This window comes from Diceros bicornis, chromosome 25 (genome assembly GCF_020826845.1).
Source record: "Diceros bicornis minor isolate mBicDic1 chromosome 25, mDicBic1.mat.cur, whole genome shotgun sequence".
Taxonomy (NCBI): Eukaryota; Metazoa; Chordata; class Mammalia; order Perissodactyla; family Rhinocerotidae; genus Diceros; species Diceros bicornis.
Genome location: NC_080764.1, coordinates 47691932 through 47714792, shown reverse-complemented (window position 1 = coordinate 47714792; position 22861 = coordinate 47691932). Strand labels below are relative to the sequence as shown.

General features: G+C 46.0%; 1 pseudogene; it reads right to left on the bottom strand.

The window, feature by feature from the left end:
* Positions 1-19698, bottom strand: part of LOC131421905 (peroxynitrite isomerase THAP4-like) — a 183139-nt pseudogene extending 163441 nt beyond the window's left edge.
* Positions 19699-22861: the final 3163 nt, after the last annotated feature.

Sequence of the window (22861 nt, the reverse complement as noted above, 5' to 3'; positions counted from 1 at the left end):
GGCCCGATCCTTAAATTAGGCTCCCAGACTGCCAGTGCTGCTTTTGCAGGGAGCAGAGAGCCTGACCTGACTGCATCTGGCTTTTGCTCTTGTCCCTGGGGAGTAGATGTCCTGTAGATGTCTCTGAGAAGAGAGCCATCAGTTTAACATACAGACTACATTTACACACACACACAAACACCCTGCCATCCTAAAGAGAAAAGAATACCACGTGCAAATCCCAGAACTGGCCAAGAGAGCAGACTGGTATGGGGGTGCTGACATGAGGGCAGTGAGGGTGCTGACTGGGCATCCACGAGTCTCTGAGCTCTCCACAAGCGTGTGTGTGTGAGTCCCTTAGATCTTTAGAGTTCAGATCCAAGAACAGCCATTATTTCATGTGCCAAGGTTCTCAGAGAATTGAAAAAATAGAAAAGCCTGCATCAGCCCTGAATATTTCCCCGTTAGATATTTTCAGCAGCTCTTCAAGCACAGGCCAGGATAGTTTTAGCAACCCACAAGTGGAGAGCGGGTAACTGTCCCATTTTGCTTTCAAAGTGCTCCATTCGCTCAATTGTCAGAGCCCATTCATCCTGCGGTTCAGCAAGTGGTCTTGAGGGAACAAAGCCACGTACCCTGAAAAGGGAGGCGAGCTGGCTCTCTGGCATGTTTGTGATTTCCTGAGCTACTATCTTTGGACATCTGCCACACAGCTCAGGGATGTCTCTGTGCCCACTCAGCACCTTCCACGCCCTGCTCTTATTGTACTGAGACCCCAGGGTGGGGGTTTGCCCTCAGGGCACAAACTGCTGGGAGAGGGCACAGCCCCCTGTGACAGCTCCCCAAGGAGGACAACACCAGGGGCCTCCAACAGCCAAAGTGCTGGGTCATCACACAGAGATGGAGCAGAGAGCACACATGGAGAATGGGACCAGGGAGGGGCATCTGATGTGGCAGAGAAAGACAGAGACCACTGCAGGGAGAGGGGGACAGGCTTCTAGGCTGGGGCTGCCCTGACTCCCAGGGGGGTTCAATCTTTCTCTCTGAGCCTGTTTGCCTGTCCACAAATGGGGTGTACGACAGAGTCCCTTTGGCTTCCATTCTGTCATTCAGCTCAAATCCCAGACACATTGGGGAGGTTCCCAGGTCTCCAGGGTGGTAGGAGCTGGGGGTCTTGAGCAGGGGCAGAGGACGAAGAGTTGGAAGGGGAGGGGGCTGCAGGAAGTAGCAGACATCTCTCTGACATCCTTACAGCTCATCCTGGGAGAGGAGACTCGGGCTGTGTTCTGGAGCTGGCTGGCTGGGGAGCATGGGCAGGGAAGAGGGTGCTGGGAGGGGAGCCATGGCAAATGTGGCTGCCAGGGGTGCTCAGAGACCCATTACCCAGCCTGGTGCTAAGCTGCCAGTGAGAAGGCATGTTCCCCAGGGCTCTTTAGGTGGTGACAAGGCAGGTGTTTGGGAGAATCTGGGTGTTTTTGCTTTTCTAAGTGTTCCCCCAAACGGGGGTGGTGGAGAGCTAGCATTTACTAAGCACCTACTCTGCACCAAGCCCTCAAATTTTCCCATTACATACAGGGGTGACCTCATTTCACCTTCATATTTTACGGGAAAGACCTGAGGTTCAGAGATGTTAGACATCTTGCTGGAGGTCACACAGCTGAGAAGCAGCATAAGGCAGATTTGAGCCTGCTCTGGGTGGGTCTCAAGCCCTAGCTCTTTTTACATCATCAGTGGCATTTCCTCTGAATTCTCCAGAGCCCTGAGTTCCTCTAAGATCCCTTAGGGTTACCCCAGCAGGTGTGCACTGGGGGTGCCAGGAGGGCTGGCAACAAGAGCAGATGCCATCCTCTGCCAGCTTCTGGGGCGTGTGACCCATGTTTACAAAAGTCTGTGTTTGGTTTAGTGGTCTGCTGTCACCATCTTGAAATTTTGTCATTTTTTAAAGAAGGAGTCTTGCATATTTTCTCTGCACTGGGCCTCACAAGTTACATAGTCCGTCCCGCTGATGGGGTTTTCACATAAGGTGTCACTTGAGAAAGGTGTTTGCTGTTAGAGTCCCACCGGTGGTGGCAGCCCCTGCCCTCTCCCTAGTCCCCTCAGCTCTGCTGGACTTGTGGTCGGAGGCCCATTGGAGGGGCAGGAACTCCGTGGCCGGAGCTTACCCTGTGGCTACTCTGTTAGTGAGGCCATCGTGGGTTTGCACCAGATCTCACCAAGGCCTGAAGGCCTGTGTCTCCAGCTGTCCCACTGGGGCCTGGGTGAGCAGGCAGCCCTGGCAGAGGTCCCCAGCCCCACCTGCACCAAAATCCACCTGAGAAGTCCCTCTCCAGGGCCCACTCCTCCAGGCTGGCGGCACTTCCATCCTCCCAGAGTGTAACAGTGGCCCCTTAAAAACCCGCAGAATCCCTCAGAGGGAGCAGAAGAGGAAAGACAAGTTGGCAAAAGCTGTTTTTCAAGGAGGAAGAGATATATTTTTAGTTTCTTATCTACTTTTCCCTTTTAAAAATAATATATATGAGCCCATTTGAGAAAATTTGACAATCTAGAGAAGCAGAAAATGTTAAAAGCTGTATCAACCATAGTTCTGTTTCCCAAAGATAACTACTGTAAACACTTTGTTGTGTTTTCTTCAAATTTTTTTCTATGCACAGATCTTGGGTTTTTTCCCCCCGTTTTATTTACATAATGTCACACATATGAATATTGAATTTGAATCTTAATGTTTTTTTTTTTTACTTAAGATTGTAGCACAATTGTTTTCTCATGCTGAAAGTATGCTTTTTGATGGGTGTATGATGCTCCAGTACCTGTGAGCATGCCATCATCCATGCAGTGATCTCCCATCCTTGTCTCTTAAAGTTGTTGCAACTTTTTGTACCTAGAAACACTCATCTCTGCATCTGAAAAGTTCATATGAGAAAGCGTCTCCTTGGGACAGGTTTCCAAAAGTAGAATGACTGAAACAATGGGTAGAAGCACAGTCAAGGCTCCCACTCCTTCCACCCTGAGTCACTGCTCTCTGAGCTGGCTGCACCGTCCTGACGGCCCCAAGGGCTGCACAGCAGGATCCTTGCATCGCTCCTCTCCCACACTGAGTGTGACATTTTGTTCACTTCCCTAAGTCGGAGAGACCCGCTTTTCCCCAAGGTCACAATGGGAAGCGGCCCTAGAAAGATGAGGTCTGCACTTCCTGTAGTTGCGTGGTTGAAGGTGCCGTCCCTTGGGTAGTGGAATGCCCTGTGTAAGCTCCCACTTAGAGTTTATTGCAAAGGAGGCATCTGTTTCTTTTTCAATGGAGTTTATAAGCAGAGGTTTTAGTGGACCCATCCCTGCTAATCAAGTACTGAAGGGCAGGTTTTGGGAGATTGGCTGGGCTTTCGGGGGCTGGAAGGCAGGGTACTGTGTTTCCAAGAGGTTGGGACAGAGCGGGCCAGCAGCAGACCCAAGTTGCTGAGCCTGGGGAGGTGTGGAAGGACAGGGAGACATGGATAAAGGGACAGACAGCTGAAGGGACGAGACTCAGGAGGGCATGTCATGTGGGGGAAGCACTGGAATGGGGGACTCAGGAGACCTGGTTCCAGGCCAGCTACTGACTCACCTTATGACCTCGGATGGGTCACTTCTGTCACTGGCAGGGCACTCTGGGAGGGAGGCCTCGTGGGGGAGAAAGGGCCGAGGGGGATGTGAAGCTGCAATTCACTTACCACAGAGACCTCAGCCAACCCCCTCAAAGCTCCAGAGCTGGGTGGCCCTTCAGACCCTTCAGGCAGCGAGGCACACCACAGCACCCACAACAGCCCTCTCCGACCTTCCAATACACAGGAGTCGGACTAGTCGGGGCCCCATCTCTATAAAGATCTGTGACTCTGATGTTGTCCTGATGCCTGGGGCCACCTATCTGGCCCTGGATAGGGCAGTGGTGCCAGAGTGATCCCCAAAGGCAAGGGTGTCTCTGGGTGGGAGGTCTGAGCCTGGCCCTGACCTCCGTGGGAGGGGCTGGGTGACCGAAGGCTTGTGGGCATCTCCTGAGCAGACCTGTTGGCCATCCTGCTGCCCATGGTCAATTTCTATCAGCAGTTGGTCTCCAGCTACCAGTACAGCCTGCAGATCCTGGCCCACTGCAAGCAGAACAGTGACTTTGACAAGGTGCTGAAGCACTATGAGGCCAAACTGACTGCAAGGAGAGAGTTCTGGAGACTTTCCTCACTGACCCTATGTTCCAGCTGGCACCTAGCCCTGTCCTTGAGGACGCATGCCTGGGGAGCCTTCTGGGGGTCCATGGCAGTGAGGGCCCCAGCTGGGAGGAAGCCACACCAGGGGGCACCAGGGGGCCATGGCCAGGAGAGCCCAGGCCCTAACAGGCCCCAGATCTGGGCTGTCTGGAGAATGGGGTTAGAGCCAGCCCCTGACCCAGCGGATGGCAGGCCTGTCCAGCTCCACAGAGCAGGCAGTGTGGGAAGGCGAGGGGGAGCTCCTGGTCCTGAGCCCACTTCCAGGCCCTTCCTCTTGCCGGCTTAGAGCCTCAAGCTCTGGGCTCTTGGCCCAGACAAGACCCTGGAAGAGCCTCCACGTTAGAGCCTGAGATCAGAAGTGCTGTGTGTGTCCGTCCTCAGCCCTGCTCATGGGAGTGCTGGGAGCTGCGAGTACCATTCTCTGTCCACTTGGTGTCTCTCTCTCCCTCTCTCCATTGTTGCTCTGTCTCTGACTTGCTTCATCACTGTCTCTCTCTTTGCCTTTGTCTCCCTGTCCCTCTGTCCTTCCCCATCCTTGCCTCTGTCCCTGTCCCCCTGCCTCTCCCTGCTGCAGATTCCCAGGCACATTCTGACACTGCACGAGATCCTGGCCCACTTTTCATGAGCACATCGAGCCAACAGCTTGGAGAACACCAGGGCTAAACTGGAGGGGCTGTCTGGGTGAACCCAGCTCCCAGGTGCCCCCCCCAGTGGACAGGCCAGGGCTGAGGATGCTCCCCAGTGGGAGTTTGCTGAGTCCCAGATGGTAAAATGTCATGCAAATCCTGCACACTTCCCCAAGGAGAAGACTTGGGGCTCCAGCGAGTCTCCTCATCCCTGTGGGATGCCCTGTCCCAGTGCGGGCAGTAGCGAGGAAGGCACATGGGTGCCAAGGCATTTATCCTAAGATCCTGATCCCCTTTCCCAAAGCCTACTCATCCTTTGTTCCACCTGATCACCTGCATCTGGCCTGAACACAACCCTAATGGCACAGAAGTGAATTTTCCTATCGCCCTGACAGCAGCCCTTTCATGCTCCTCTCTCCCCTTGGAGGACTAAGGAAAGCACCCAGCCCGGCATGAAGCCATCAGATAACCAACCCTCCCCGGCTGTGCTCAGAAACACTCCTCCACTGGGGCTGGCTCTCTCCTACTTCTGGCCTTTGTCCCTCTTTTTCTCCTGAATCTCATCTCTTGGGCTCACTGTAATCCAGGTCATCACTTCCAGTTCCCCCGGGAGCCTGCGGCCCTGGGAACTCCTCCCCAGCTGCGTGGGCGGTGTGGCTCTCAACACAAACCCCAGCCGGGGCTAGCAGCAGTCCTGAGCAGCTGCAGCTGGCACTTGTCTAACAGTGAAACTCGTGTTGCTACTGTGGGATCGCCCCCTTGTTTGTAGCAAATACAGCCCTCCTCAGCAAAATCCCCACCCTCGTCAAAAGAAATGGTTCTAATTACCTTTGCTAACTTCCAAAAATGAATCCCTATCCAGGGAACTAGCATATCCTTGAAACGTGCCTTCCTGTGCCCCATCCCTTCCAGAAGAGGGCTAGGGCCTGGGCTGCTGAGAAGAGCATTGCTGGGAGAGACAGACTGAGGCTTCTAAGCAAGAGACCCCATCTCCATGCCCCAGTCTGATAACCAGAAAACAACGGATAATAATAGTTTTATAACAACACATTTGCAACCAGTGATACTAGCAACAGTGATCACAGCCCTTTACTCAAGCGCCTGCCGTGTGCTGGGCCTGAGGTCAGCACGTGAAATGCGTTCTCTTCCATCCTCACTCCGACCTTCTACAGGTGAGCAAACTGAGGGTCGGAGGGGCCCAGTAATTTGCTCATCACGCTGAGTTCATTAATTAGAGATCCAGCTCGACCAGTGTCATCTCTCATTGCTGGGAGGGTTAAACTGGACAGTGTCTACTAGAGAACTACGTAAGCCACGCATATTAACCAGCCCTCTTGGTGATCTGGTCGTGGTTGTAGAATTTGAGGCATCAGCAGACAAATAAGAGGTTTTGTGCTTTTCTTGGAGTAGGTGGGGTACTTTCTCCAGAAGCTCCCCCCTCACATAATTACTAACCTCTTAAGACTCCTGAAAATCCACCAAGGCTCTTAGCAAAGTTGGAAACTCACAGGCTTCTTTTCCCACCACTGCTATTTTTTTTTTTTTTGGTAAGGAAGATCAGCCCTGAGCTAACATCCATGCTGATCCTCCTCTTTTTTTTCTTTTGCTGAGGAAGACCGGCTCTGAGCTATCATCTATTGCCAATCCTCCTTCTTTTCTTCCCCAAAGCCCCAGTAGATAGTTGTATGTCATAGTTGCACATCCTTCTAGTTGCTGTATGTGGGACGCGTCCTCAGCATGGCTGGAGAAGCAGTGCGTTGGTGTGCACCGGGGATCCGAACCCGGGCCACCGGTAGCGGAGCTTGCACACTTAACCGCTAAGCCACGGGGCCGGCCCCACCACCAATGCTATTTTTAAAAAGCAGTTAAATGTCACCACCTCCTGGAGGAGGGGTGTTGCGGCAGTCAGAACAGGACAAATAAGAGAGTTGTCCTTCTTTCCAGATTAAGGGGCAAGGTGTGCCTTGCTCCCCCCAAGACGTGCTGGAGCCTACTGGAGTCAGTCTTCTGTGAGCCAGCTGGATTGTCAGGTGCTCCAAAACTAAGTCATTCCAGGGCCCGAACATTAAGGAAACAACTGTATAAAGTGCATTGGGGGAGGGGTGGAGACATTAAGTGCAAAGGCCCTGAGGCAGGATGGGTGGGTGGAGTTCTATTGATGGAGATAAGCCCAGTAGTGGTGTGGGGGTCAGAGTAATGAAGAAAGGTTGTTTCCTGTACTCTTGTCCTCCCAGTTTTGCCATCTCTGTTCCACGTGGCTCAGACTTTTAAATCAGACCTGTTTTCTAGCTATTAATCTCCATTTACATTTCCAACACCTGCCTCCTTGGGCTATCAAAAGGATGATGGGAGATCATGCCCCTAGAGTGCCCGGCAGAGCGGGCATTCAATATGCATGCTCTCTCCCCCTTTGTGAACAAAGGCTCCACCTGAGAACTCTAGGCTTTCTTCCTAGGTCTGGCCAGAGGCCTGGCATTACCTTCTCCCTGAGAGGTGGGGACAGCCTGTCTCTGACATTTTCTGTCTCCACAGGATAATGCACAATGAAGTAAATGAAACAGAGAGCATCCAGGAAAACATAGCCATGGAGGGCATGGTTGTCGAAGGCTGTGAGACCCTCCTGGACACCAACCAGACTTTTGTGAGATGGGGCATGGCACCCTGCCTCCTCCCACCCTCATGGTAGGCCCCAGCAGTGGTGGCACTTGGGGACACCACAAGTTGGGTTGGCTACCATGTGCCAAAATCTGCCAGCGTGATTGTGGAGTATTCCAGGGCTGCTGGAGGAATGTGACAGTTGTATGTAGATGTCAGTATCTGCACACATGGATGCAGATATTACTGGTTTTCACAGTTCCCTTCTCTCCAGATGTACACATGATTCTTTCCAGATGCCCTTGATGTGTCTGTGGGTGTCATAGTAAACACTGACACATCCTTTTGGGGAGAGAGGAGTGGAGGATGAAGACAGATACTGATTGGCCCCTAAATCATAAGCACGTTCAGCATCCGAGGGGAAGTCGTGTGGGTCAGTTCCTCTGTCCCTTGCTCATCATCCTTGGCCCCTTGTGGGAGGCCGTGATCACAATGGTTCTCAGGGGTAGGAGGTTGCCTTCACCCTCAGCCTCCACTCTCCTTGGGAGCGGTGTTTGAGAGGCACAGCCCTGTGAGGGGGCAGCTAGAGGCTGTGACAGAGAGGACTGACTTCCAACTCGGAGACGTTAGAGCCACAAGGAGTTTGAGGGTCACCTCTTCAGATTCCACTTGCTGTGGGACCCTCAGCTTCTGCTTGCATGCCCCCGAGGTGACCTCCACCTCAGATGGGCCTCCTGAGTTCCTTCTATCCAGCCCTGGGACTCTCTGAGCAGATGAAAAGCTTGCCAGCACTTCCTGCGGCCTGCGCAGCTGCCTTTGGCCCCTGCTGCCCTTAGCAAGGGTATTGTCGACTTGGAGTTTTGTCCCGAGCCCCTGTCTGTGGCCCCCTGTGCCTTTTCCCTAGGCCGACCCTGTGATCTGCTGAGCCCAGAGCCAGCCTCCCTGTGTGCTGGCTCCCCCTGAGCTGCATTGAGCCCAAGCTGAAAGAGGCCCAAGGAATGACCTTTCCTGGGGTGGGCAGTGTCACCACAGTCCAGGAATCTGCTCCATTACCCTAAGCATAAGCATTTCCTCCCCTCCTGAGGGACTGGGATGGACATGAAGTCCAGACAAGGGGGCCCAGCAAGGTGCCAGTCAGTGATGGCCGTGGGCAGGAGGCAGAGTGGTGGCCTAGAGCAGGTCTGGGGAGATAGAGCGTCAGGGAGAGCTTCCCAAGGAGGCATCACTGGAGTCGAGTCTTGAAGGGTAAGTAGGAGCTCACAGGGTGGATGGAGTGAAGGAAGAGCCTTCCAGGCCAAGGAGCAGCACTCAGGAGCCACAGGTAACTTGCCCTGGAACTAGAGTGGGAGCAGAGAGGGGAGGCGATGGTAAGGAAGGAGAAGTGATCCCAGTGGTACAGCCGCCATTAATGGCTCATTTGTTGAATGATTCAAGTCCTACGTGATAGGGGTTCAGACAATACTAATCCAGTCTGTTTCTATCTATTCTGTATTTCTCCCAGTACGAACAGTAAGTACAGAAAACTACATAAATAAATAATATATGTATATTTTTTGAATAATACAAATCACTATATTGAATAATATAACATATTGAATTAAATAATATAAATATATTTGTAATGAATATATAATGAATATGTATAAGTATGTTTATATATATTTGAATTAAATAATATAAATATATATATAGGATTTAAAGGAATACTCAGACATAATAACAGTACTTTACAGAATTGATAAAAGACTTCTACTCTAGATTCAGGCAGCTGAATACATCTCAAGCACAACTAAAAAAAAAAAAATCTAGAGCCAGATCCATCCAGGGAAACCAAAGAACACTAAATACAAAAGAAGATATTCAAAGCCCCACAGAGGAACAGAATACTTACAGAGACTTACATTTAGACCTATGATAGATTTCTTAACAATGCAAGGCAAAAGAGAGTTGGAATAAATCTTCCAGGTACAGAGAGAAAAGAACTTTCAGTGTATATCCAATCAAACCATACCTCAAGAACCAGGGTGACTTAAAGATATTTGTATGCAAACATTTACTAAGAGTATTACCACCAACAAATGCTCATTAAGGAACATCTAAAGAATATATTTTAAGGGGGCCAGCCACCTGGTGTAGTGGTTTAAGTTCAGCACGCTCCGCTTCCAAGGCCTGGTTTCGTGGGTTTGGATCCCAAGAGTGGATCTACACCACACATCAGCCACGCCATGGTGGTGACCCACATACAAAATTGAGGAAGATTGGCACAGATGTTAGCCCAGGGCTAAACTTCCTCAAGGAAAAAACTTAAAAAGTGAAAAAGAATATACTTTAAGAAGAAAGAAACTCATAGAAGAACTGCTAAGAGGTAAAACTGGATCATGAGGATAAAAAAGGGTAAATATCTGAATAAATCATTGAAAGCATGACTTTACGAAACAATAATAATATTGACAATGTATAACTGATGTAGTTAAAAACTAATGACAAGAGAACATCTGTTTTAGAGTAGACTAGGACAGGAAAGCACTCTTGCTGCAAAACTGGACAAAGCCAGATGAATTATAAATATATTTTTAGAGCATCAGACAACTTCAGAATCAACCAACTAAAATTCCAGAAAGAAGAAAAAGTCTTTTATGTGAGCAAGGATTTTTATCTTTCTTTCCCCTGGAGGCATTTTCTGATTCTGGGTGCTTGCCGAGGATCTGGCTTGCTCAGACAGAGCCTCAGCGAGGGAAAAGAGAAACTAGCCAAACTTGTAGTGATTCTGCAGGACTGGTGTGGCAGAGGAAACCTGAGGGCTTGCAAACACACAACTGCTCTTTCTCATAGCACCTGTGCTAAGTTTTGGTTCCGCACAGGAATCTGGGGAACTAGGCCAAAAGCTTCCACAAAACAAAGTGAAACCTCCAGAAGTGGTGGAAGTGGCCTAAGTCCAACATACTGCTAGTGTGACCTTCAGGGAATTTGCCATATTGTGAAGCGATGTAAGGTGGGAGGCTGGAGAGCTGCGCTGAGATGTCTGAAGGGCATAGCTGAATTTTCTGTGGGCTCCCAAGCCTGAAGAGACAGAGATCTACCAGACTTAGAACCAGACCCCTGTGCGGGGGAGGGGAGCAGAGCAAACAGGAACAGGGGAAAGCGGAAGGGCTGGGTTTACTAAAAGTGAGACCCAGCCCCAACTCTGATCAACGTCTGATTGCACTCAGGTGCCCCAACCTCACTCTGCTGCTCAATGAAGGAAAATAAGGTCATGTGGATCCTCTCGAGTTATGTTACACAGACCTTCCAAAGACACTGGCGAGAGGATGGAGAAGGCAAGCCACAGACTGGGAGAAGACCTTTGCAAATCACATATCTGACAGGACTATAAAGAACGCTCAAAACTCGGCAATAAGAAAATCCAAGTTTAAAATGGGCACAGATTTGGACACTTCACTAAAGACGATACACAGATGGCAAATAAGCACATGAAAAGATGCTCAACGTCATTAATCGTGAGAAAAATGCACATAAAAACCACATTGACATACTGCTACGTACCTATTGGAATGACTAGAATTAAAGAGGATGACCATAAGAAGTGTTAATGAGGATGGAAAGTAACTGGAACACTCCTACATTGCTGGTGGGAACACAAAGTGGTTGGAAAACAGTCTATTGTTTATTTATTTATTTTTTTGTGAGGAAGATCAACCCTGAGCTAACATCCATGCCAATCCTCCTCCTTTTTTTTTCCCCCAAAGCCCCAGTAGATAGTTGTATGTCATAGTTGCACATCCTTCTAGTTGCTGTATGTGGGACGCGGCCTCAGCCTAGCCAGAGAAGCGGTGCATCGGTGCAGGCCTGGGATCCGAACCCGGCTCGCCAGTAGCAGTGCGGACGCACTTAACCGCTAAGCCATGGGGCCGGCCCCTGGACAACTGTTTTAAAGTGGAGTTTGTTATGCTGCTGTAACAAACTAGCACAAATTTCATGGCTTAAAACTACTCAGAAGGTGTGTTTTGTTGATGTCTGTGTGTGTTTAGAGAATTCAAGTCACTGTGGGCTCTGAGTGGTCTGTATGTGTGTGTGAGTTTGTGTGTACGTTCTGAGTATCAGTGTGCATTATCAGGTGTAGTTTACAGTCTGAATACTGATGGTCATTTGCAAATAGTGTGTATGTGGGTGTGGGTGTGTTGTCAGCATTTCCATGTGTTCAGAGGATGTCTGTCATTGTGGGAATGTGTGGAATAAGTATGTTGTTACAAACTAGCATGGGCACCAACACTGTTTGCCTGTTACTAGTTCAACACTCAACACCCCTGAAGAAACATTGAGTCCAGACATTCACAGGCCCCATCAGGCCCACAGAGATCCTACTCAGTTGTTTTCTTCCCATCACAGAAATATGAACAGGTAGCCAAGGACCACTTGATATTTGAAGAATTCCTCTAGCATGAAAAATGGAGCAAGAAACACATACACTGCAGTGAGGGACTAAAGGAGCAGCAAGGAAATCCAGAGATCATAGTGAAACTTCAATTGCATATCTAGTAACATCTTCAAAACAATTAGACATGGGCCAGTCCCATGGCCTAGTGATTAAGTTAAGAGAACTCCACTTCAGCAGCCCACGCTCCGTTCCTGGGAGTAGACCTACACCACTCATCAGTGGCCAGGCTGTAGTGGCAACTCACATACAAAATAGAGGAAGACTGGCACAGATGTTAGCTGAAGGTGAATCCTCAGCAAAGAAAAAAAAAAAAAGACAAAACATCCATTAAGTGTATATATATGTATTGATGTTACCACACAATATTGGGGTTCTCTTTCCCAATGCACATTAAAAAAGCCAATTATTCTGGCATCAGCTTTTGGAAAAAGAATTGTAGCTTTATTTTGTGAGATTTATCTGCAAGGAGACAGGGCGCATGTGTCTGTCTCAGATCTGTCTCGATCCAGGGCTTGGGGCACAATTTATGGGATGAAGGACAGGGTGGTCTGACATGTGGAGGTAGATGATTGGAAGTAAGGAGAAGTGAGGTAACTGATGATCTGCACAAGCAAAGTCAAGATTTGTGGCTCTTCATCGGATGTGTGTTCAGAAATTGGCAGTGTTATGATGATCTGAGGATGGAGCTTTTAGCTCCTTGATGTAAAAAATGTCATTTATTGAGCATTTGCGCAGGCCTAGTTGACAGGTTGGTGGTCTCAACGGGCCTTAACTGGACTAGTGGTCTCAGTTCCTGAAAGAAAACTCTTAACTACTCTGTTGATAAGAAGGAGTCAGTTGAACTGGTCCTGGAGGGCGCATGGTTATGTTGGTATATGCATATATATGCATATGCATGAGATTGTACATGTGTTAAATATAGAGTATACACAAAGCCAGGCTCTAGTTAAAGTAGTCAGGACAGATTTTAATCAGTAATATACCACCGCAATAAGGAAGAGGGAACAGGATGAACTGAACTCAATTTGATTTGTACAGAAGTGCCTGGGCATTTGGAAGGGAGAATGAGGGAGCAGGCAGAGGGGTGAGCAGGGGCTCAGTCGAGTCAGGGAGGGAAAAGTTACAGTGTTGGTCAGTGCAGTGGGATCTGGCCAGTTGTGTCTGCTGGTTGGAAATGATCAAAGTTTCACTTCTCTCCTCTCACAGAGTCTGGGAGACAGACCCCCCCTCAGCTCAAGGAATGGCTCTCAGGACCTTGAGAAATGCACTCCTGGGTTATTGGAGACACATATAGAACTCAAAAGGACAGAGGAAATATTCACAGTTGTAAGCACTTTTGGGTAAATGCTCTAAGAAAAGGATGTCAGGGGCCAATGATCGAGTGTTGGCCAGAACAAACAGTTGATTCTTTTGGCTGCCTTGAGCTTTCTCAGGCAGGCACTTTAAGGGGGCAGGGGTCATCCTAAGGATGTGGATTTGAGCTGTTAGAAACTATGTCAGCGTTTAAGTCTTATAATGTGTGTGTGGAGGGGTGAAATGATTTGTACTGAGAGGCCATAGTTATAATTGGCCAAGATTGAGGCCTAGTCAAGAAGAGGGCTCAATGGAGCCTGGCTTGAGTTTGGTCAAGTACAGGATCATATATAGAAATCAGATATGTACATTTTTTGAATAATATAAATCATTATATTGAACAATATATTGAATTAAATAATATATATTTAATGAGCATATATTGAATGTGTATAAATAATATAAGTGTGTGTATATATATTTGAATTAAATCATATAAATATATAGAAGAGAGTGACGTCAGCATCATGGCAGAGTGAGCTTCCCCTATTGAACTCTCCTCCTCTAAGACACAAGAAAAAGGACATTCATATTCCAACAGAAGCTATTCACAAATAATATAAATATATATATGATTTAAAGGAATATTCCGACATAATAACAGAAGATTCCAGGGCCAGCCCCATGGCTTAGCAGTTAGGTGCACGCGCTCTGCTGCTGATGGGCCAGGTTTGGACCCCGGGTGCGCACCAATGCACCCCTTCTCTGGCCATGCTGAGGCAGCGTCCCACATACAGCAACTAGAAGGATGTACAACTATGACATACAACTACCTACTGGGGCTTTGAGGGAAAAAAAAAAGGAGGAGGATTGGCAATAGATGTTAGCTCAGAGCAGGTCTTCCTCAGCAAAAAGAGGAAGATTAGCATGGACGTTAGCTCAGGGCTGATCTTCCTCACACACACACAAAAAAAAAGAAATTTCCAGAATTGATAAAAGACTTCTATTTTAGATTCAGGCAGCTGAACACATCTCAAGCACAATTAAAACAAAAAAATCTAGAGTCAGTCCATCCAGGGAAACCAAAGAACACCAAATATAAAAGAAGATATTCAAAGCCCCACAGAGGGACAGAACACTTACAGAGACTGACATTTAGATCTATGATACAATTCTTAGTAATGGAAGGCAAGAGAGAGTTGAATTAAATCTTCAAGGTGCAGAGAGAAAATAACTTTCAGTGTATACCCAATCAAACGATATCTCAAGAACTGGGGTGAATTAAAGATATTTTTATGCAAACATTTACCAAGAGTATTACCACCAACAAATGTTCATTAAGGAACTTCTAATGAATGTACTTTAAGGGGGCCAGCCACCGGGTGTAGAGGTTTAAGTTCAGCACGCTCTGCTTGCAAGGCCTGGGTTCATGGGTTCAGATCCTAGGCGTGGACCTACACCACACATCAGCCACGCCACGGTGGTGACACACATCAAAATAGAGGAAGATTCGCACAGATGTTAGCACAGAGCTAATATTACTCAAGAAAAAAAATTAAAAAGTAAAATGAATGTACTTTAACAAAAAATTGATAGAAGAAATGCTAAGATGTAAAAATGGATCGTGAGGATAAAAAAGGGTAAACATCTGAATAAATCATTGAAAGCATGACTTTACCAAACAATAAGAATATTCTCAATGTATAACTGATGCAGTTAAAAACTAATGACAAGGGAACTTCTGTTTTAGAGTAGACTAGGACAGGAAAGCACTCTTGCTGCAAAACTGGACAAAACCAGATAAATTATAGATATATTTTTAGAGCATCAGAGAGCTTCAGAGCCAAAAGAAGAAAAACACTTTTATGTGAGCAAGGATTTTTATCTTTCTTTCTCCTGCAGGCGTTTTCTGATTCTGGGTGCTTGCCGAGGATCTGGCTTGTTCAGTCAGAGCCTCGGCTAGGGAAAAGGGAAACTAGCCAAACTTGTAGTGATTCTGCAGGACTGGTGTGGCAGAGGAAACCTGAGAGCTTTCAGACACACAACTGCTCTTCCCCCCAGCACCTGTTCTAAGTTTTGGTGCCACACAGGAATCTGGGGAGCTAGGCCACAAGCTTCCACAAAGCAAAGTGAAACCTCCAGCAGTGGTGGAAGTGGCCGAAGTCAAACATACTGCTAGTCTGACCTTCAGGGAATTTGCCACATTGTGAAGCGATGTAAGGTAGGAGTTTGAAGAACTACGCTGAGATGTCTGAAGGGCATAGCTGAATTTTCTGTGGGCTCCCAAACCTGAGAAGACAGATCTACCAGACTTAGAACCAGACGCCTGTGCGGGGGAGGGGAGCACAGCAAACAGAAACAGGGGAAAGCAGAAGGGCTGGGTTTACTAAAAGTGAGACCCAGCCCCAACTCTGATCACGTCTGATTGGACTCAGGTGCCCCAACCTCACTCTGTTTCCCAAGGAAGGAAGATAAGGTCATGTCTAGCCTCTCGAGTTACATTACACAGACCTTCCAAAGACACTGGTGAGAGGATGGAGAAGGCAAGCCACAGACTGGGAGAAGACCTTTGCAAATTCACATATCTGACAGGACTATAAAGAACTCTCAAAACTCGGCAATAAGAAAATCCAAGTTTAAAATGGGCACAGATTTGGACACTTCACTAAAGACAATACACAGATGGCAAATAAGCACATGAAAAGATGCTCAACGTCATTAATCATGAGAAAAATGCACATAAAAACCACATTGACATACTGCTACATACCTATTGGAATGACTAGATTTAAAGATGTCACCATACCAAGTGTTAATGAGGATGGAAAGTAACTGGAACACTCCTACATTGTGTGGGAACACAAAGTGGTTCAGCCTCTTTGGAAAACAGCTTTCAAGTGGAGTTTGTTATGCTGCTGTAACAAATCAGCACAAATTTCATGGCTTAAAACAACTCAGATTTATTGTTTTCCAGTTCTGTAGGTTAACAGTCTGACACGGGTCTCCTTGGGCTATAATCAAGGTGTTGGCAGAGCTAGGTTCTTTTTGGGGGACTCTAAAGGTTAATCCATTTCCTAGCCTTTTCAAGCTTCTAGAGACAACCACATTCCTTAGGCTGTGGCCCCCCTCCTCCACCCTCAAAACCAGGAACTCTGCATCTCTCTGGCCCTGCTTCCCTTGTTGCATCTTTTTCTACTCTGCTGCTTCTCTTTCCCTTTTAAGGGCCTTTGTGATGCACTGGGCCCACCTGGATAATCCAGGATAATCGCCCTATTTTAAAGTCAGTTGATTAGCAACCTTAATTCCATCTGCAAATTTAATTCACCTTTGGCAAGTAAACTAATGTATTCTCAGGTTCCAGGGATTAGGACACATTTGTGGGCCATGACTTTGCTACCACAAACAGTTTTTAAAATAAAGTTAAACATATACATACCATGTGACCCAGCAATTCCACTTTTAGGTGCTTGCCCAAGAAAAGAAGACTTATGTTCACACAAAAACTTGTTTGCAAAGATTTATAGCAGCTTTATTCATAGTGAAAAAAGACAAAACTGAAAATAACTCAAATGTCCTTCAACTGCTGGATGGATCAACTGTGGTACATTCACACAATGGATACTACATTCAGCAATAAAACAGAAGGAACTGCTGATACAGGCAACAACATGGATGAAAACTCAAATAAATGTATTGTGCTACATGAAAGAAACCACACTCAAAAGGCCAAATGCTGTAGAATTCCATTTATATGATATTCTAGAAAGGACAAACCATAGGGAAAGATAGCAGATCGTTAGTCTCCAGGGGTTAAGGGTGGGGGAAGAGTTGACTACAAAAGAGCAGCTGAAGGGAGTTCTGGGTGCTGGAATTGTTCTGTATATTGAATGTGGTAGTGGCACAGCTCTATGCATTTGTCAAAACAGTTGTAACAAGAGGAAAACAAATACATCATTGCTCACCCATCAGATTGGCAAACCTTTAAAAATCTGACAATGCCAATCTGACAATTCCCAGGGCAAGGATGACTCATACACTGTTGGTGGGAATGGAAATGGTTAAAACTTCAGAGGATGATTTGGCTGCAGCTCGTCAAGTTGCAGATGCACATCAGCCTTTGGCCCAGCAATCCACTCACAGGCAGGTGTCCATTCTAGGGAGTCTACACATGTACTCGAGGAGACACACATAAGGATAGTCATTAGACATGGTAGGAGAATGAATTAATTGTAGTTAGTAGTTATTTTAAAAAGAAAGGAAAAAATGCATATGGGAAAGAATCAACCCTGCTGGCTACATATATGATCTGAGAAGGCAACTCATTAGTTTGTCTCCTTAATAATATGTATACAGCACAGAGAGCACTGTACTAGGAATCTGGAGACAAGCATCTGAGCATTTAGTTCCGACTCTGCCACTAAGTAGCAGTCAGACTATGAATGACTTAACTCAAGAAACCTCACTTTCCATTTCCTGGAAAATGAAGAGTTTAGGCTCTACAACCACTGAAATTGTTTCCTTCTCCACAATTCTATGATTCAATAAGCCAACTATCAAAAATTATATTCCAAAGTACCTATGTTGAGAAACTGTTCTTCCCAGACACCCTGAAATCAGAAACTATCAGAGAAATAGGACTTCTTAATATGTTGATACATAAAATGGTCCAAATTTCTTAGTATGTCTATGACCAGCTTTTTAATCAAGATCGTAACTCAGCAAGAGCATATAAGCAGCTAAACCCACCATATTGACTCGGGTCACCCTCAGGAAAAACTAATATATCTTCTCCCATTTTAACATTCCAAAACAAGTTCCCCATACTAATGAGTCCATCTTGTCAAGTTCAGGTCTGTCTAGCCAAAAGTCATTCATGTATATGATAAGATTTATTTGATTTTTTAACAAAGATAAAATGATGAATGGCTTTTTGTATTTTGCCTGTTTCATCTATAAAGCTCTTACATTACAATTTAATAGCTTCAGCCTGCTACAAAAATTTAAAGAGCCTTTTGAAACTTGTCATATGCCACGTCCAACAGGATCTAGTAAAAAAACCAGTAGTTCAGAATCCAAAAAAGCTTAGTTACAAATTTCAGTACCACCAATACTTACACTTCAAAGACACCAATAACAAGTCATTTGTTCCTACTGCAGAATTTAATAGGTTATTAACTTCTGTAATCATCCAAAAGCATAATTAGGATGCTATCATTAAAATGTATTTTTTAATCAGAAATAGTAAAACTAATGATTAAACTATTAAATAATTAACTAAATATTAAAACTAATGGCAACTAACGATCTGTTGTCTTTCTTTATGGTTTATCTTTTCTAGAATATCATATAAATGAAATCCTACCGTATTTGGCCTTTTGACCTTTCACCATGTCAGTCAAATCAAAATTTCAAAATTCTTGTTCTATGGGCTTTCCAAATCTAAATTCTTACGATTCTAAATGAGTACGGAGACAAAACACACACTACATACTACTTCTAAAAACCTCCTCCTTATCCGATTTTAATTTTAGCACCAACTGCCAAGAAAAACCTTTCCACTGAAACCTAAATTCCATACACATTATGTCAATCATCAATTCATCAGTCATCAATCTATCTTAACCAAAGGTGAGTTATTATTAGGAAGTTACATAATTTTCACCAAGGATTGTTTGAAGCTCCTTTCATTAAATGCAGTTTACAATAATTCACAGGCTTCAAAGTTCCCCTTGCAAATATAGAGTCAATTATCAGAAACCATTAATGGGATTAGGCTTTTCTATAAAGGTGGTCCCAAAGAAGTAGGAACGCTTATTTGTTTAAAGAACGCAGTGAGGAGCCCAATAGCCTGCGCGGAGTCAGGCAGAGGAGCGCTGACCACTGGCTGTCTTCTGAAGGAAAGTGTTCACCCAGGGATGTCGCGACCTGGCCTAGACAGGGTCCTGGGGGAGCGCGAACTCAAGGGCGCGCACAGAGGGCAGGCACTCCCTGCCGCCCCCTGCACCTCTGCTGGGTGGGCAGGAGGCCCTGCCGAGGTGGGGCCACGCCAAGGCAAAGGGGCCCGCCGGCCAGGCGACGCTCCTCTGCTCCTCCGAGGGACAGAGGTTTGGCTCCCCTGCCTGAGGCAGCCCGCCAGCAGCCCCGTCCCCATCCGCCGCCCCGGACACCGCGCTCCCGCCATCAGCGGCGGCGATCTCCTCGCGGAGCCCGCCGCCCACCGCCCGCCGCCCACCGCCTACCTCGGCGCCGCCTCCTGCCCAGCGCTCCTCCACACTGCAGAAAGGAGAGCTCCACAGCGCTGAAAATCCTGGAGGAAGGATCCAGAAACCGCCAATCCCCCCACACAAACCAGCGCAGCCGCCACCTCTGCACCAGGGACCCTGCCTCCGGTGCACGCGTCACGCAGCTCTCCAGCTCGCCGGCCCCTCTGCCGCTCTGAGCGCCGGTTCTGCGCATGCGCGGGCCTCTGAGGCTACAATGAGAACGGCTGGGGGCGGGCACGGCCTGGGCATGGGCGCGTGGTTACCGAGGTGTCCATGAGACGCGAGCAGGAGCTGGCTGGCCCTCTGCAGCCCTTGACTCTGCTCTCCCTGGATGACCGGCAGCTCCTGGAGAAGATCTGCCTTCCCTTGAGGCGGCTCCTCCTGTCCTGAGAAGTGCGTCACACGATCTAACATTTGTTTACAAAAGAATGATGACATTCTTAACACCAGAAGTGTGTCGTGTCCCCAGAAGAATTCTCTGCTTCCCCAGAAGACTAGACAGTGAGCAGCTGGGACCGAGTTCTGGCCCAGGAAGGAAAGATGCTGAGTGCAAAGCCGTCTCCCTCCACCAACTCCTCACCCTGATCTGTGGCCTTGATGGGGTGACAGCGCTGGGGACTTGTGCAGGTGACAGTGCTCAAGTGTTTGCCCACGGTATTACATTTCTTATGGTTTAGTGGTTAAAAGAGGAGGCGAGCTGTCAGTTTTTTTAGACAATTTCACTTGCAGAAATGTCTTTGGACAGAGAAGTTTGTTTTCTTCTGATTTTTATAATCAATAACAATAATTAAAATACTTATTTTCTTAATCTCATTGGCATGCTAAAACAAACAAGTCACTTGGTTTTCACCAAATTGGCCACATTTTCATTAAAACTTTGGAAGTATTGCTGTTTGAGGTAAAGAAAGCATCTGGGAAGAACAATTACCCTTAGTTGCTATCTTCCCAGATAAATGTACAAACACAGAGCTATGAGCCGTTTTGACGGGCCTGGCAAATCCAGTTTGAGTTCTAGAATGGATCATCCAAAGTAAGGTTAAATTAGTAATTTTCTGAGGAGTTTGCAAGTAAATGTTCATATTGCCTTCATCACATAGGTCTGGTGATTTAAATGAAGTTTGAGTTTAATGATAAAAGTTTTCAAGAGACTGAGAAATATTAAGTACACATACTTAAAAACGTGTAAATTAAAGCCTGGCATTATCCTCTTTAAAACAGAGTCACAGTAGCACTATTGTCAAAGTATGACAAGGAATAGAAATGTTTTATCGAGTCAATTCTTCACTTCTTAAGGACCTAATGTGACATTCTAGAAATCTCCATAGTCTTTCAGTCATCTACATTTAAATTGCTCAATTTATATTTTAAAGACTAATGAATCTGATGGCAAAATATTCAAGGTCATTGTTTAATTGTTTTTCATTGTTGCAAAGTACATGGGTATAAAGTGTGGCTGAAATCCATGGTCTTGGAGAAGAAAAATATACAGAACTTATTTATCACTCTCACAGTGTGTCCTGACTTAATCCTACAAATGTCCCAAGAATAAAGCCTCAGTGAATTCCATTCTATTCTTAGATATGACATCTTTCATTCATAATGAATATTCTCAAATTAGGCTCCAGCTAGTAATTATGTTCCTGATGCAAATAGGCAATAAAAAAGAATCCATGTTTGATTAAATTGGGCTCAAGAGGACTACTTAGAACCAAAATTTGTTTTTTGCTTTGTTTTTCTCTACAATGTCTTTCTTTTTCCTCAGTGGATTTGGCAGATAAATGACACAGAAAGCTGAGAGACTGGAGGGCAGGGTCTTGAAGAATATGGGGTTTCCTCATCTTCAAGATCTTTTTATCTTTCAAATTCTATGATTTTTGCTATTTATATAGGGATTCATTTTTTTTTCATTATTTCTAATAGTGATCATAATAGTGAGACTAACAAAACTTATCACCTGTGGAACATTTTTCATTGTAAAAATTTACGTTATTTCTGACAACTGTTAATATTTTAAAAAGCCATTAACAGCTAATCTGATGCTCAGAGGATTTTTAGGGTAGTGAGACTGTTCTGTACATAATGGTGGCTACATGTCACTATATGTGTGTCAAAACCCATGGAACTATACAACACAAAGAGTGACCCTCAAACTAGGGACTGTAGTTCATAACAACGTATCAATATTGTTCATTCATTATAACAAATGTATCACACTAATGCAAGGTGTTAATAATAGGGGAGATGGGGCTTGGGGGAGAGGAGAGGGGCAGTGCGGTGGGTGTATGGAACGCTATGTACTCTGTTCAATTATCTGTAAATCTAAAACTGTACTTTTAAGAATCACATTTTTTAAAGTTTTTTTGAAAGGCACTGAAAGGTAATTTAACACTGTATGGCATCTATTTTGTGCAGAAGGGCAAGGAAAGAAGAAGGTGATATGATTTAAACAGTTCACCTTGTGAGAATTTGAATTGTGGTGTGTTTCTGAAGCCTCAGACAAGGGCAGGACAGAATTTGAGACATGGATGAAATAAAGGAGAAGGAAGACATCAGAGTGATCAGACCTGATCAATTAATATTAGGACAAATTACTAAATTGGATGGATTTGTTTTTATTTTCTTTGCTTTTTAGAAACCTTACACCTTTCTATGAAAGCCACACGTGCACAGTGTCAACAGGTATGTTTCCTACCGAGTGGCAGCTGCTTCTCTCCCTCTGCGTCTTCTATTCCTTTCCCCCGCCTCTCACCACCTCTGACTGATGGTCGCTGTGTCTATCTCCCTTCCTTATTCTTCCTCTCTCCTTTTTTTTTTTTTTTCCCTCTTTGTGCTTTCTCCTCTAACACATCAGACTAACCACAACTTTCCTGGTCATTGTTTACTTCCACTGAAAGAATTCAGTTGTTTCCATCAAGAACTGATAGATCAGTGTTCTGGGAAAAATTTCTCTATTTCAGCTATTTCTCCACCCTCAATCTGAAGCAGGAAAATTTCTTGAACGTTGAACCAATTTTTTATATTTTTTTCTTTTTTGAATCCAAATTTCAGAGCTCCTGGTTGTATTGGAAAAATTCCTGAAGAAGGCTGCCTGGAATTGAGCTGATAGTTCTTCCTATAAAAAGAGCCATAACAAAGAATCCTTATTTTGTCCATGGGGCCTCAGGAGAAGCCCTCGTGAGAGAGGAATCCTTGCTAACGCTATGTTGTACCTAGGACTGGCTTCTCCTTAGACAGTGGTTCTCGAACTCCAGTGTGCATTAGAACTGTGTGGAGGTCCCCTACAACACAGAATGCTGAGCCCATCCCAGAGTTTGTGATCCAGTAGGATGGCGGACCCGAGAATTTACACCTCTGACCATTTCCCAGGTGATGCTGCTGACCAGCTACACATTGAGAACCACCGGCTTAGAAACCTTAGGTTTCAAAGCATGATTTCCT